Raw genomic sequence first — 14,633 nt, forward strand, 5'->3', positions numbered from 1 at the left:
GAAACACAAAAATAGGGAAGCACTTGAAAACGAGGGGTAGGGTTATAAATTAGGAATTTGGGATTGTGTCTGGGATCGCACTTCATGCCCAAAATGTGTTTTTAGCATTATCTGAATGAGAATCGCAAGGATATTTACTTAAGAGTGTGTCTATCGTAAACCATTGTGCAACCTTTGCCTCATCTCTCTCCCTGTAGTAGTTCTTTAAACACTTGCCATGAGTGTTGATTGCACAAAGTACTCTATGTCTCTGGAACAAGATGAGCTCGTTGACAATGCCACTGTGTGTCTCCCAGTTGGTGGAGTAACTGAGTCACTCACTGGGGCAAAATAACCTACAACTAGCCAGCGGTAGGTTCCACCGAGATTTGAACTGGGATCACTGGATTCAAAGTCCAGAGTGCTCACCATTACACCATGGAACCATTTCACATTGTTAGGCTACTTTTGTTGAACAGTTTCTTCCAGACGATTTGATTCATTTCATTATTGTGTGCATATTGACAACTTGGAGATTGGGTGATCATGTAGCAAACTATAAAATTGTCAATACAAGGAAGATTGGGTACATCTAAGCACTGTGTCACTCTTATCTCTGTGTGTGATGTTCATTGCATCTATCCAGATGAACTGTAACTTGTATAACATCAAAGTCTATGAATTCATCCAGGTAAGCAGCATTGGAGAATAGGTGGTTCCCCACCTTTGACTAATGTGGGAGAATGTGTTTTCCAAGTGTCAGCTGTTGTCCCTAAAATCCAACATTTGTCAGAAGTGGGATTCGAACCCACGCCTCCAGGAGAGACTGCGACCTGAACGCCGCGCCTTAGACCGCTCGGCCATCCTGACAACGGAAGTGGGGGTTGTTTGGTACTCCAAAGAAATCCGAAAAGACAGCGTTTAGATTATGCGTAATTATTGTGAATCAAATGTGCAAACTCGTCATCAGCCTATCTCTTTATCAGTTCATTGCTACCCTGGCCATCAGTGATTGATGCGTGAAGTATGGGATGTCTCAGGCAAAAAAGAGCTTGTTGATTAAGCCACTACACATCTATCAGCTGGTATTGGTGTTCTTTTGCCCTTTGCTGGGAAGACATCAATTTATGGAGCTTTAACATATGCATTCATTTTTTCAGCAAACTCCAGAAAAAGAGTTCTTAGAGTAACCACTATCCAATTATTGCATTACATTAATTGAACCACGTCATTTGGTAGAGTACTAGAGTCATTGAATGGAGCAAAAGAGAAAGAACTGTTGCCAAAGTTGCCTGCATTTATTGCACATTAAATCCTGAGACCAGCAACACAGCTCAAAGGACGAGCTGGTTTTATTCGTCCTACACTATAACAGGTCCCACCGTAATTTGAACTCAGATTGCTGGATTCACAGTCCAGAGTGCTTACCTATACACCAGGGAATCTCCAGATGCTGCCAAATGAAGAATGTGTGCACTGGAAATGTGAACATTGTTACACAGACAACAGTTTTAACAGTCTGTGGTTTTACTGAACAGTCCTGAACACTCAGATGCTTGACAGGGGTTTCAAGGCTTATTGCATTTCACATGGAGATATTTACACTACTAGACCTTATGACTCTGTTTGGGGTGAAACACAAAAATAGGGAAGCACTTGAAAACGAGGGGTAGGGTTATAAATTAGGAATTTGGGATTGTGTCTGGGATCGCACTTCATGCCCAAAATGTGTTTTTAGCATTATCTGAATGAGAATCGCAAGGATATTTACTTAAGAGTGTGTCTATCGTAAACCATTGTGCAACCTTTGCCTCATCTCTCTCCCTGTATTAGTTCTTTAAACACTTGCCATGAGCGTTGATTGCACAAAGTACTCTATGTCTTTGGAACAAGATGAGCTCGTTGACAATGCCACTGTGTGTCTCCCAGTTGGTGGAGTAACTGAGTCACTCATTGGGGCAAAAACACCTACAACTAGCCAGCAGTAGGTTCCTCCGAGATTTGAACTCAGATCACTGGCTTCAAAGTCCAGAGTGCTCACCATTACACCATGGAACCATTTCACTTTGTTAGGCTTCTTTTGTTGAACAGTTTCTTCCAGACGATTTGATTAATTTCATTATTGACAACTTGGAGATTGGGTGATCATGTAGCAAACTATAAAATTGCCAATACAAGGAAGTTTGGGTACATCTAAGCACTGTGTCACTCTTATCTCTGTGTGTGATGTTCATTGCATCTATCCAGATGAACTGTAACTTGTATAACATCAAAGTCTATGAATTCATCCAGGTAAGCAGCATTGGAGAATAGGTGGCTCCCCACCTTTGACTAATGTGGGAGAATGTGTTTTGCAAGTGTCAGCTGTTGTCCCTAAAATCCAACATTTGTCAGAAGTGGGATTCGAACCCACGCCTCCAGGAGAGACTGCGACCTGAACGCAGCGCCTTAGACCGCTCGTGACAACAGAAGGTGGGGTTGTTTGGTACTCCAAAGAAATCCGAAAAGACAGCGTTTAGATTATGCGTAATTATTGTGAATCAAATGTGCAAACTCGTCATCAGCCTATCTCTTTATCAGTTCATTGCGACCCTGGCCATCAGTGATTGATGAGTGAAGTATGGGATGTCTCAGGGAAAAAAGAGCTTGTTGATTAAGCCACTACACATCTGTCAGCTGGTATTGGTGTTCTTCTGCCCTTTGCTGGGAAGACATCAATTCATGGAGCTTTAACATATGCATTCATTTTTTCAGCAAACTCCAGAAAAAGAGTTCTTAGAGTAACCAGTATCCAATTATTGCATTACATTAATTGAACCACGTCATTTGGTAGAGTACTAGAGTCATTGAATGGAGCACAACGGAAAGAACTGTTGCCAAAGTTGCCTGCATTTATTGCACATTAAATCCTGAGACCAGCAACACAGCTCAAAGGACGAGCTGGTTTTATTCGTTCTACACTATAACAGGTCCCACCGTGGTTTGAACTCAGATCGCTGGATTCACAGTCCGGAGTGCTTACCTATACACCAGGGAATCTCCAGATGCTGCCAAATGAAGAATGTGTGCACTGGAAATGTGAACATTGTTACACAGACAACAGTTTTAACAGTCTGTGGTTTTACTGAACAGTCCTGAACACTCAGATGCTTGACAGGGGTTTCAAGGCTTATTGCATTTCACAGGGAGATATTTACACTACTAGACCTTATGACTCTGTTTGGGGTGAAACACAAAAATAGGGAAGCACTTGAAAACGAGGGGTAGGGTTATAAATTAGGAATTTGGGATTGTGTCTGGGATCGCACTTCATGCCCAAAATGTGTTTTTAGCATTATCTGAATGAGAATCGCAAGGATATTTACTTAAGAGTGTGTCTATCGTAAACCATTGTGCAACCTTTGCCTCATCTCTCTCCCTGTAGTAGTTCTTTAAACACTTGCCATGAGTGTTGATTGCACAAAGTACTCTATGTCTCTGGAACAAGATGAGCTCGTTGACAATGCCACTGTGTGTCTCCCAGTTGGTGGAGTAACTGAGTCACTCACTGGGGCAAAATAACCTACAACTAGCCAGCGGTAGGTTCCACCGAGATTTGAACTGGGATCACTGGATTCAAAGTCCAGAGTGCTCACCATTACACCATGGAACCATTTCACATTGTTAGGCTACTTTTGTTGAACAGTTTCTTCCAGACGATTTGATTCATTTCATTATTGTGTGCATATTGACAACTTGGAGATTGGGTGATCATGTAGCAAACTATAAAATTGTCAATACAAGGAAGATTGGGTACATCTAAGCACTGTGTCACTCTTATCTCTGTGTGTGATGTTCATTGCATCTATCCAGATGAACTGTAACTTGTATAACATCAAAGTCTATGAATTCATCCAGGTAAGCAGCATTGGAGAATAGGTGGTTCCCCACCTTTGACTAATGTGGGAGAATGTGTTTTCCAAGTGTCAGCTGTTGTCCCTAAAATCCAACATTTGTCAGAAGTGGGATTCGAACCCACGCCTCCAGGAGAGACTGCGACCTGAACGCCGCGCCTTAGACCGCTCGGCCATCCTGACAACGGAAGTGGGGGTTGTTTGGTACTCCAAAGAAATCCGAAAAGACAGCGTTTAGATTATGCGTAATTATTGTGAATCAAATGTGCAAACTCGTCATCAGCCTATCTCTTTATCAGTTCATTGCTACCCTGGCCATCAGTGATTGATGCGTGAAGTATGGGATGTCTCAGGGAAAAAAGAGCTTGTTGATTAAGCCACTACACATCTGTCAGCTGGTATTGGTGTTCTTCTGCCCTTTGCTGGGAAGACATCAATTCATGGAGCTTTAACATATGCATTCATTTTTTCAGCAAACTCCAGAAAAAGAGTTCTTAGAGTAACCAGTATCCAATTATTGCATTACATTAATTGAACCACGTCATTTGGTAGAGTACTAGAGTCATTGAATGGAGCACAACAGAAAGAACTGTTGCCAAAGTTGCCTGCATTTATTGCACATTAAATCCTGAGACCAGCAACACAGCTCAAAGGATGAGCTGGTTTTATTCGTTCTACACTATAACAGGTCCGACCGTGATTTGAACTCAGATCGCTGGATTCACAGTCCAGAGTGCTTACCTATACACCAGGGAATCTCCAGATGCTGCCAAATGAAGAATGTGTGCACTGGAAATGTGAACAGTGTTACACAGACAACAGTTTTAACAGTCTGTGGTTTTACTGAGCAGTCCTGAACACTCAGATGCTTGACAGGGGTTTCAAGGCTTATTGCATTTCACAGGGAGATAATTCAACTACTAGACCTTATGACTCTGTTTGGGGTGAAACACAAAAATAGGGAAGCACTTGAAAATGAGGGGTAGGGTTATAAATTAGGAATTTGGGATTGTGTCTGGGATCGCAATTCATGCCCAAAATGTGTTTTTACCATTATCTGAATGAGATCCGCAAGGATATTTACTTAAGAGTGTGTCTATCGTAAACCATTGTGCAACCTTTGCCTCATCTCTCTCCCTGTAGTAGTTCTTTAAACACTTGCCATGAGTGTTGATTGCACAAAGTACTCTATGTCTCTGGAACAAGATGAGCTCGTTGACAATGCCACTGTGTGTCTCCCAGTTGGTGGAGTAACTGAGTCACTCACTGGGGCAAAAAAACCTACAACTAGCCAGCGGTAGGTTCCACAGAGATTTGAACTCGGATCACTGGATTCAAAGTCCAGAGTGCTCACCATTACACCATGGAACCATTTCACATTGTTAGGCTACTTTTGTTGAACAGTTTCTTCCAGACGATTTGATTCATTTCATTATTGTGTGCATATTGACAACTTGGAGATTGGGTGATCATGTAGCAAACTATAAAATTGTCAATACAAGGAAGATTGGGTACATCTAAGCACTGTGTCACTCTTATCTCTGTGTGTGATGTTCATTGCATCTATCCAGATGAACTGTAACTTGTATAACATCAAAGTCTATGAATTCATCCAGGTAAGCAGCATTGGAGAATAGGTGGTTCCCCACCTTTGACTAATGTGGGAGAATGTGTTTTCCAAGTGTCAGCTGTTGTCCTTAAAAAACAACATTTGTCAGAAGTGGGATTCCAACCCACGCCTCCAGGAGAGACTGCGACCTTAACGCAGCGCCTTAGACCGCTCGGCCATCCTGACAACAGAACAGGCTTGGTTTGGTACTCCAAAAAAAATGCGCAAAGACAGCATTTAGATTAGGCGTAATTATTGTAAATCAAAAGTGCAAACTCGTCATCAGCCTATCTCTTTATCAGTTTATTGAAGTTGCAACTGGATTCTGGACTTCCTGACTGGGAGACCCCAGTCAGTCCGGATCGGGAACAACATCTCCAGCACCACCACACTGAGCACTGGAGCCCCTCAGGGCTTTGTGCTCAGCCCTCTGCTGTTCACTCTGCTGACGCACGACTGTGTAGCAATGCACAGCTCAAACCACATAGTCAAGTTTGCTGATGACACGACCGTGGTGGGTCTAATCAGCAAGAACGACGAGTCAGCCTACAGAGAGGAGGTGCAACGTGCAACGATTAACAGCCTGGTGTGGAGCAAACAACCTGTCTCTGAACGTTGACAAAACTAAAGAGATGGTTGTGGACTTCAGGAGAGCACAGGGTGACCATTCTCCATTGATCATCGATGGATCCTCAGTGGAGATAGTCAAGAGCACCAAATTCCTTGGTGTTCATCTGGCGGACAACCTCACCTGGTCAGTCAACACCAGCTCCATCACCAAGAAGGCCCAGCAGCGTCTCTACTTCCTGAGAAGGCTGAGGAAAGCCCATCTCCCTCCCCCCATCCTGACCATGTTCTACAGAGGGACCATTGAGAGCATCCTGAGCAGCTGCATCACTGCCTGGTTTGGGAACTGCACCGTCGCGGATCGCAAGACCCTACAGAGGATAGTGAGGACAGCTGAGAAGATCATCGGAGTCTCTCTGCCCTCTATCATGCACATTTACACCACACGCTGCATCCGCAAAGCCAACAGCATTGTGGACGACCCCACACACCCATCACACACACTCTTCACACTCCTGCCATCAGGAAAGAGGTTCCGAAGCATTCGGGCCACCACATCCAGACTATGCAACAGTTTTTTCCCACAAGCCATCAGGCTCCTCAACACACAGAACTGAAATAGAACTTAAACACACTGCAAACCGAACTCAGCACATTCTCATCACTCACTACTCATCTCATTCCACCACCACTTATTTATTATTTATTTACTTTTATTATTCTACATTTACTGCACTACACTGTTTACCTGCTGTTTTTTTTTTGCACATTCCAATGCAATTGCACTTTTTTTACATGCTGGACATTTAAATGCACTATACCGTTTACATGCTGCTCTTTTTTTTAACCCCCCTAGCACACTTAACTGAACTGTACTGTACTGTAAAATAGTATACAGTAGGTTTACTGGTCGGCACTGTCTTGGGTCTTGTGTATTGTGTCCTGTCCTGTGTTACTTGTGTTGTCTGTCTACACTGTCCGTCTGTACTGTTTTTTCGTCTGCACTGTTTGCACTTGGTTGCACTCGATGCACTTTATTATAGCTTGTGTTGTTTGTAGCACCTTGGTTCTTGGAGAAACGTTATCTCGTTTCTACTGTGTACTGTGTACCACTGTGTATAGTAGAAATGACAATAAAAGCCACTTGACTTGACTTGACTTGACTTGCTACCCTGGCCATCAGTGATGGATGCGTGAAGTATGGTATGTCTCAGGCAAAAAAGAGCTTGTTGATTAAGACACTACACACCTGTCAGCTGGTATTGGTGTTCTTCTGCCCTTTACTGGCAAGACATCAATTCATAGAGCTTTAACATATACATTCAGTTTTTCAGCAAACTCCAGAAAAGGTAACCAGTATCCAAATATTGCATTATATTAATTGAACCACTTCATTTGGTAGAGTACTAAAGTCATTGAATGGAGCATAAGAGAAAGAACTGTTGCCAAAGTTGCCTGCATTTATTGCACATTAAAACCTGAGAACAGCAAGCCAGCTTAAAGGTCCAGCTGGTTTTATTTATTCTACAGTATAACAGGTCCCATCGTGATTTGAACTCAGATTGCTGGATTCATAGTCCAGAGTGCTTACCTATACACCAGGGAATCTCCAGATGCTGCCAAATGAAGCAAGTGTGCACTGGAAAAGTGAACAGTGTTACACAGACACTATTTTTAATATATTTCAAATACTAACCCTTATGACAAAAATAAGGAAGCACTTGAAAACTAGGGTAGGGTTATAAAAGAGGAATTGGGGATTGTGTCTGGGATCGCACTTCATGCCCAAACTTGAATGGAATGCCCAAAATGTGTTTTTAGCATTATGTGACAGAGATCAGCAAGGATACTTAGCTAAGAGTGTGTTTATTTTAAACCATCGTGCAGGCTTGGCCTCATTTCTGTGCCGGTTTCAGTTTTTTTAGACTTGTCATGAGTGTTTAGTGCACATAGTATTCTGTTTCTGGAACAAGATGAGCTCCATGACAATGCCACTGTGAGTCTCCCAGTTGGTGGAGTAACCGAGTCAATCATTGCATCGAGAAAAGCTACAACCTGCCAACAGTAGGTCCCACCGAGACTTGAACTCGGATCGCTGGATTCAGAGTCCAGAGTGCTCACCATTACACCATGGAACCTTTCCACATTGCTGGCTTTATGTTGTTGAACAGGTTCTTCCACACAATTTGATTCATTTCATTATTGTCTCCAACTTGACAACTTGGAGATTTGGCTGATCATGTAGCAAACTAAAAAAATGTCAATACGAGGCAGTTTGGGTACATCTAAGCACTGTGTCACTTTTATCTCAGTGTGTGATGTTCATTGCATCTATCCAGATGCACTGTAACTTGTATAACATGAAAATCTATGGATTTGGCCAATAGAGTCAGTCTCAAATAGACTCTCATTAGTGATTATAGGGCATAGATGAAAGACTACCTTTGATACGTAACTAGAGGGGTGCCAAAGCCATGCTCCTTGAGCTCCACAGCCCTGCTTGCTTGTCAGCTATCCGTGCTTTACCCACTGCTCCTGCACTTTCTGTCTGATTGAACACACCTTAGGTGGTTCCCCACCTCTGACGAATGTGGAAGAATGGATCCAATGTGTTTTCCAAGTGTCAGCTGTTGTCCTTAAAAAACAACATTTGTCAGAAGTGGGATTCGAACCCACGCCTCCAGGAGAGACTGCGACCTTAACGCAGCGCCTTAGACCGCTCGGCCATCCTGACAACAGAACAGGCTTGGTTTGGTACTCCAAAAAAAATGCGCAAAGACAGCATTTAGATTAGGCGTAATTATTGTAAATCAAATGTGCAAACTCGTCATCAGCCTATCTCTTTATCGGTTTATTGCTACCCTGGCCATCAGTGATGGATGCGTGAAGTATGGTATGTCTCAGGCAAAAAAGAGCTTGTTGATTAAGACACTACACACCTGTCAGCTGGTATTGGTGTTCTTCTGCCCTTTACTGGCAAGACATCAATTCATAGAGCTTTAACATATACATTCAGTTTTTCAGCAAACTCCAGAAAAGGTAACCAGTATCCAAATACTGCATTATATTAATTGAACCACGGCATTTGGTAGAGTACTAAAGTCATTGAATGGAGCATAAGAGAAAGAACTGTTGCCAAAGTTGCCTGCATTTATTGCACATTAAAACCTGAGAACAGCAAGCCAGCTTAAAGGTCCAGCTGGTTTTATTTATTCTACAGTATAACAGGTCCCATGGTGATTTGAACTCAGATTGCTGGATTCATAGTCCAGAGTGCTTACCTATACACCAGGGAATCTCCAGATGCTGCCAAATGAAGCAAGTGTGCACAGGAAAAGTGAACAGTGTTACACAGACACTATTTTTAATATATTTAAAATACTAACCCTTATGACAAAAATAAGGAAGCACTTGAAAACTAGGGTAGGGTTATAAAAGAGGAATTGGGGATTGTGTCTGGGATCGCACTTCATGCCCAAAATGTGTTTTTAGCATTATGTGACAGAGATCAGCAAGGATTATTATGTTATTAAGTTTTTTTGGAATTTTCATGAGTGTTTAGTGCACATAGTATTCTGTTTCTGGAACAAGATGAGCTCCATGACAATGCCACTGTGAGTCTCCCAGTTGGTGGAGTAACCGAGTCATTCATTGCATCGAGAAAAGCTACAACCTGCCAACAGTAGGTCCCACCGAGATTTGAACTCGGATCGCTGGATTCAGAGTCCAGAGTGCTCACCATTACACCATGGAACCTTCCCACATTACTAGCTCAATGTTGTTGAACAGGTTCTTCCACACAATTTGATTCATTTCATTATTGTCTCCAACTTGACAACTTGGAGATTTGGCTGATCATGTAGCAAACTAAAAAAATGTCAATACGAGGCGGTTTGGGTACATCTAAGCACTGTGTCACTTTTATCTCAGTGTGTGATGTTCATTGCATCTATCCAGATGCAATGTAACTTGTATAACATCAAAATCTATGGATTTGGCCAATAGAGTCAGTCTCAAATGGACTCTCATTAGTGATTATAGGGCATAGATGAAAGACTACCTTTGATACGTAACTAGTGGAGTGCCAAAGCCATGCTCCTTGAGCTCCACAGCCCTGCTTGCTTGTCAGCTATCCGTGCTTTACCCACTGCTCCTGCACTTTCTGTCTGATTGAACACACCTTATCCAGGTAAGCAGTCTTGGAGAATAGGTGGTTCCCTACCTCTGACGAATGTGGAAGAATGGATCCAATGTGTTTTCCAAGTGTCAGCTGTTGTCCAACGCGGTACAACGCGGTTTGGGTACATCTAAGCACTGTGTCACTTTTATCTCAGTGTGTGATGTTCATTGCATCTATCCAGATGCACTGTAACTTGTATAACATCAAAATCTATGGATTTGGCCAATAGAGTCAGTCTCAAATGGACTCTCATTAGTGATTATAGGGCATAGATGAAAGACTACCTTTGATACGTAACTAGAGGGGTGCCAAAGCCATGATCCTTGAGCTCCACAGCCCTGCTTGCTTGTCAGCTATCCATGCTTTACCCACTGCTCCTGCACTTTCTGTCTGATTGAACACACCTTATCCAGGTAAGCAGTCTTGGAGAAAAAGTGGTTCCCCACCTCTGACGAATGTGGAAAAATGGATCCAATGTGTTTTCCAAGTGTCAGCTGTGGTCCCTAATATCCAACATTTGTCAGAAGTGGGATTCGAACCCACGCCTCCAGGAGAGACTGCAACCTGAACGCAGCGCCTTAGACCGCTCGGCCATCCTGACAACAGAAGGGGGGGTTGTTTGGTACTCCAAAGAAATCCGAAAAGACAGCGTTTAGATTATGCGTAATTATTGTGAATCAAATGTGCAAACTCGTCATCAGCCTATCTCTTTATCAGTTCATTGCTACCCTGGCCATCAGTGATTGATGCGTGAAGTATGGGATGTCTCAGGCAAAAAAGAGCTTGTTGATTAAGCCACTACACATCTATCAGCTGGTATTGGTGTTCTTTTGCCCTTTGCTGGGAAGACATCAATTCATGGAGCTTTAACATATGCATTCATTTTTTCAGCAAACTCCAGAAAAAGAGTTCTTAGAGTAACCAGTATCCAATTATCGCATTACATTAATTGAACCCCTTAATTTGATAGAGTACTAGAGTCATTGAATGGAGCACAACAGAAAGAACTGTTGCCAAAGTTGCCTGCATTTATTGCACATTAAATCCTGAGACCAGCAACACAGCTCAAAGGACGAGCTGGTTTTATTCGTCCTACACTATAACAGGTCCCACCGTAATTTGAACTCAGATTGCTGGATTCACAGTCCAGAGTGCTTACCTATACACCAGGGAATCTCCAGATGCTGCCAAATGAAGAATATGCACACTGGAAATGTGAACAGTGTTACACAGACAACAGTTGTAACAGTCTGTGGTTTTACTGAGCAGTCCTGAACACTCTGATGCTTGACAGGGGTTTCAAGGCTTATTGCATTTCACAGGGAGATATTTCAACTACTAGCCCTTATGACTCTGTTTGGGGTGAAACACAAAAATAGGGAAGCACTTGAAAACGAGGGGTAGGGTTATAAATTAGGAATTTGGGATTGTGTCTGGGATCGCACTTCATGCCCAAAATGTGTTTTTAGCATTATCTGAATGAGATAATATTTACTTAAGAGTGTGTCTATCGTAAACCATTGTGCAACCTTTGCCTCATCTCTCTCCCTGTATTAGTTCTTTAAACACTTGCCATGAGTGTTGATTGCACAAAGTACTCTATGTCTCTGGAACAAGATGAGCTCGTTGACAATGCCACTGTGTGTCTCCCAGTTGGTGGAGTAACTGAGTCACTCATTGGGGCAAAAAAACCTACAACTAGCCAGCGGTAGGTTCCACTGAGATTTGAACTCGGATCACCGGATTCAAAGTCCAGAGTGCTCACCATTACACCATGGAACCATTTCACATTGTTAGGCTACTTTTGTTGAACAGTTTCTTCCAGACGATTTGATTCATTTCATTATTGTGTGCATATTGACAACTTGGAGATTGGGTGATCATGTAGCAAACTATAAAGTTGTCAATACAAGGAAGTTTGGGTACATCTAAGCACTGTGTCACTCTTACCTCTGTGTGTGATGTTCATTGCATCTATCCAGATGAACTGTAATTTGTATAACATCAAAGTCTATGAATTCCTCCAGGTAAGCAGCATTGGAGAATAGGTGGTTCCCCACCTTTGACTAATGTGGGAGAATGTGTTTTCCAAGTGTCAGCTGTTGTCCCTAAAATCCAACATTTGTCAGAAGTGGGGTTCGAACCCACGCCTCCAGGAGAGACTGCGACCTGAACGCAGCGCCTTAGACCGCTCGGCCATCCTGACAACAGAAGTGGGGGTTGTTTGGTACTCCAAAGAAATCCGAAAAGACAGCGTTTAGATTATGCGTAATTATTGTGAATCAAATGTGCAAACTCGTCATCAGCCTATCTCTTTATCAGTTTATTGCTACCCTGGCCATCAGTGATTGATGCGTGAAGTATGGGATGTCTCAGGCAAAAAAGAGCTTGTTGATTAAGCCACTACACATCTATCAGCTGGTATTGGTGTTCTTTTGCCCTTTGCTGGGAAGACATCAATTCATGGAGCTTTAACATATGCATTCATTTTTTCAGCAAACTCCAGAAAAAGAGTTCTTAGAGTAACCAGTATCCAATTATTGCATTACATTAATTGAACCCCGTAATTTGATAGAGTACTAGAGTCATTGAATGGAGCACAACAGATAGAACTGTTGCCAAAGTTGCCTGCATTTATTGCACATTAAATCCTAAGACCAGCAACACAGCTCAAAGGACAAGCTGGTTTTATTCGTTCCAAACTATAACAGGTCCCACCGTGATTTGAACTCAGATCGCTGGATTCACAGTCCAGAGTGCTTACCTATACACCAGGGCATCTCCAGATGCTGCCAAATGAAGAATGTGTGCACTGGAAATGTGAACAGTGTTACACAGACAACAGTTTTAACAGTCTGTGGTTTTACTAAGCAGTCCTGAACACTCTGATGCTTGACAGGGGTTTCAAGGCTTATTGCATTTCACAGGGAGATATTTCAACTACTAGACCTTATGACTCTGTTTGGGGTGAAACACAAAAATAGGGAAGCACTTGAAAACGAGGGGTAGGGTTATAAATTAGGAATTTGGGATTGTGTCTGGGATCGCACTTCATGCCCAAAATGTGTTTTTAGCATTATCTGAATGAGATCCGCAAGGATATTTACTTAAGAGTGTGTCTATCGTAAACCATTGTGCAACCTTTGCCTCATCTCTCTCCCTGTATTAGTTCTTTAAACACTTGCCATGAGTGTTGATTGCACAAAGTACTCTATGTCTCTGGAACAAGATGAGCTCGTTGACAATGCCACTGTGTGTCTCCCAGTTGGTGGAGTAACTGAGTCACTCATTGGGGCAAAAAAACCTACAACTAGCCAGTGGTAGGTTCCACCGAGATTTGAACTCAGATCACTGGATTCAAAGTCCAGAGTGCTCCCCATTACACCATGGAACCATTTCACATTGTTAAGCTACTTTTGTTGAACAGTTTCTTCCAGACGATTTGATTAATTTCATTATTGTGTGCATATTGACAACTTGGAGATTGGGTGATCATGTAGCAAACTATAAAATTGTCAATACAAGGAAGTTTGGGTACATCTAAGCACTGTGTCACTCTTACCTCTGTGTGTGATGTTCATTGCATCTATCCAGATGAACTGTAAATTGTATAACATCAAAGTCTATGAATTCATCCAGGTAATCAGCATTGGAGAATAGGTGGTTCCCCACCTTTGACTAATGTGGGAGAATGTGTTTTCCAAGTGTCAGCTGTTGTCCCTAAAATCCAACATTTGTCAGAAGTGGGGTTCGAACCCACGCCTCCAGGAGAGACTGCGACCTGAACGCAACGCCTTAGACCGCTCGGCCATCCTGACAACAGAAGGGGGGGGTTGTTTGGTACTCAAAAGAAATCCGAAAAGACAGCGTTTAGATTATGCGTAATTATTGTGAATCAAATGTGCAAACTCGTCATCAGCCTATCTCTTTATCCGTTCATTGCGACCCTGGCCATCAGTGATTGATGCGTGAAGTATGGGATGTCTCAGGCAAAAAAGAGCTTGTTGAGTAAGCCAATACACATCTGTCAGCTGGTATTGGTGTTCTTCTGCCCTTTGCTGGGAAGACATCAATTCATGGAGCTTTAACATATGCATTAATTTTTTCAGCAAACTCCAGAAAAAGAGTTCTTAGAGTAACCAGTATCCAATTATTGCATTACATTAATTGAACCCCGTAATTTGATAGAATACAAGAGTCATTGAATGGAGCACAACAGAAAGAACTGTTGCCAAAGTTGCCTGCATTTATTGCACATTAAATCCTGAGACCAGCAACACAGCTCAAAGGACGAGCTGGTTTTATTCGTTCTACACTATAACAGGTCCCACCGTGATTTGAACTCAGATCGCTGGATTCACAGTCCAGAGTGCTTACCTATACACCAGGGAATCTCCAGATGCTG

General features: G+C 42.5%; 12 non-coding genes across 12 annotated transcripts; all 12 read right to left on the reverse strand.

The window, feature by feature from the left end:
• Window positions 1-353: 353 nt before the first annotated feature.
• Window positions 354-425, reverse strand: trnaq-uug (transfer RNA glutamine (anticodon UUG)). The gene has a single exon. It is a non-coding gene; the product is annotated as a tRNA-Gln (tRNA).
• Window positions 426-3,559: 3,134 nt separating this feature from the next.
• On the reverse strand, window positions 3,560-3,631 carry trnaq-uug (transfer RNA glutamine (anticodon UUG)). Its single transcript has one exon. It is a non-coding gene; the product is annotated as a tRNA-Gln (tRNA).
• A 1,540-nt stretch (window positions 3,632-5,171) lies between these two features.
• trnaq-uug (transfer RNA glutamine (anticodon UUG)) lies at window positions 5,172-5,243 on the reverse strand. The gene has a single exon. It is a non-coding gene; the product is annotated as a tRNA-Gln (tRNA).
• A 341-nt stretch (window positions 5,244-5,584) lies between these two features.
• Window positions 5,585-5,667, reverse strand: trnal-aag (transfer RNA leucine (anticodon AAG)). Its single transcript has one exon. It is a non-coding gene; the product is annotated as a tRNA-Leu (tRNA).
• Window positions 5,668-8,114: 2,447 nt separating this feature from the next.
• Window positions 8,115-8,186, reverse strand: trnaq-cug (transfer RNA glutamine (anticodon CUG)). The gene has a single exon. It is a non-coding gene; the product is annotated as a tRNA-Gln (tRNA).
• Window positions 8,187-8,699: 513 nt separating this feature from the next.
• trnal-aag (transfer RNA leucine (anticodon AAG)) lies at window positions 8,700-8,782 on the reverse strand. Its single transcript has one exon. It is a non-coding gene; the product is annotated as a tRNA-Leu (tRNA).
• Window positions 8,783-9,732: 950 nt separating this feature from the next.
• trnaq-cug (transfer RNA glutamine (anticodon CUG)) lies at window positions 9,733-9,804 on the reverse strand. The gene has a single exon. It is a non-coding gene; the product is annotated as a tRNA-Gln (tRNA).
• Window positions 9,805-10,746: 942 nt separating this feature from the next.
• trnal-cag (transfer RNA leucine (anticodon CAG)) lies at window positions 10,747-10,829 on the reverse strand. Its single transcript has one exon. It is a non-coding gene; the product is annotated as a tRNA-Leu (tRNA).
• A 1,109-nt stretch (window positions 10,830-11,938) lies between these two features.
• trnaq-uug (transfer RNA glutamine (anticodon UUG)) lies at window positions 11,939-12,010 on the reverse strand. The gene has a single exon. It is a non-coding gene; the product is annotated as a tRNA-Gln (tRNA).
• A 341-nt stretch (window positions 12,011-12,351) lies between these two features.
• On the reverse strand, window positions 12,352-12,434 carry trnal-cag (transfer RNA leucine (anticodon CAG)). Its single transcript has one exon. It is a non-coding gene; the product is annotated as a tRNA-Leu (tRNA).
• A 1,116-nt stretch (window positions 12,435-13,550) lies between these two features.
• trnaq-uug (transfer RNA glutamine (anticodon UUG)) lies at window positions 13,551-13,622 on the reverse strand. Its single transcript has one exon. It is a non-coding gene; the product is annotated as a tRNA-Gln (tRNA).
• Window positions 13,623-13,963: 341 nt separating this feature from the next.
• Window positions 13,964-14,046, reverse strand: trnal-cag (transfer RNA leucine (anticodon CAG)). Its single transcript has one exon. It is a non-coding gene; the product is annotated as a tRNA-Leu (tRNA).
• Window positions 14,047-14,633: the final 587 nt, after the last annotated feature.

Source organism: Channa argus, unplaced genomic scaffold, assembly GCF_033026475.1.
Source record: "Channa argus isolate prfri unplaced genomic scaffold, Channa argus male v1.0 Contig078, whole genome shotgun sequence".
Taxonomy (NCBI): domain Eukaryota; kingdom Metazoa; phylum Chordata; class Actinopteri; order Anabantiformes; family Channidae; genus Channa; species Channa argus.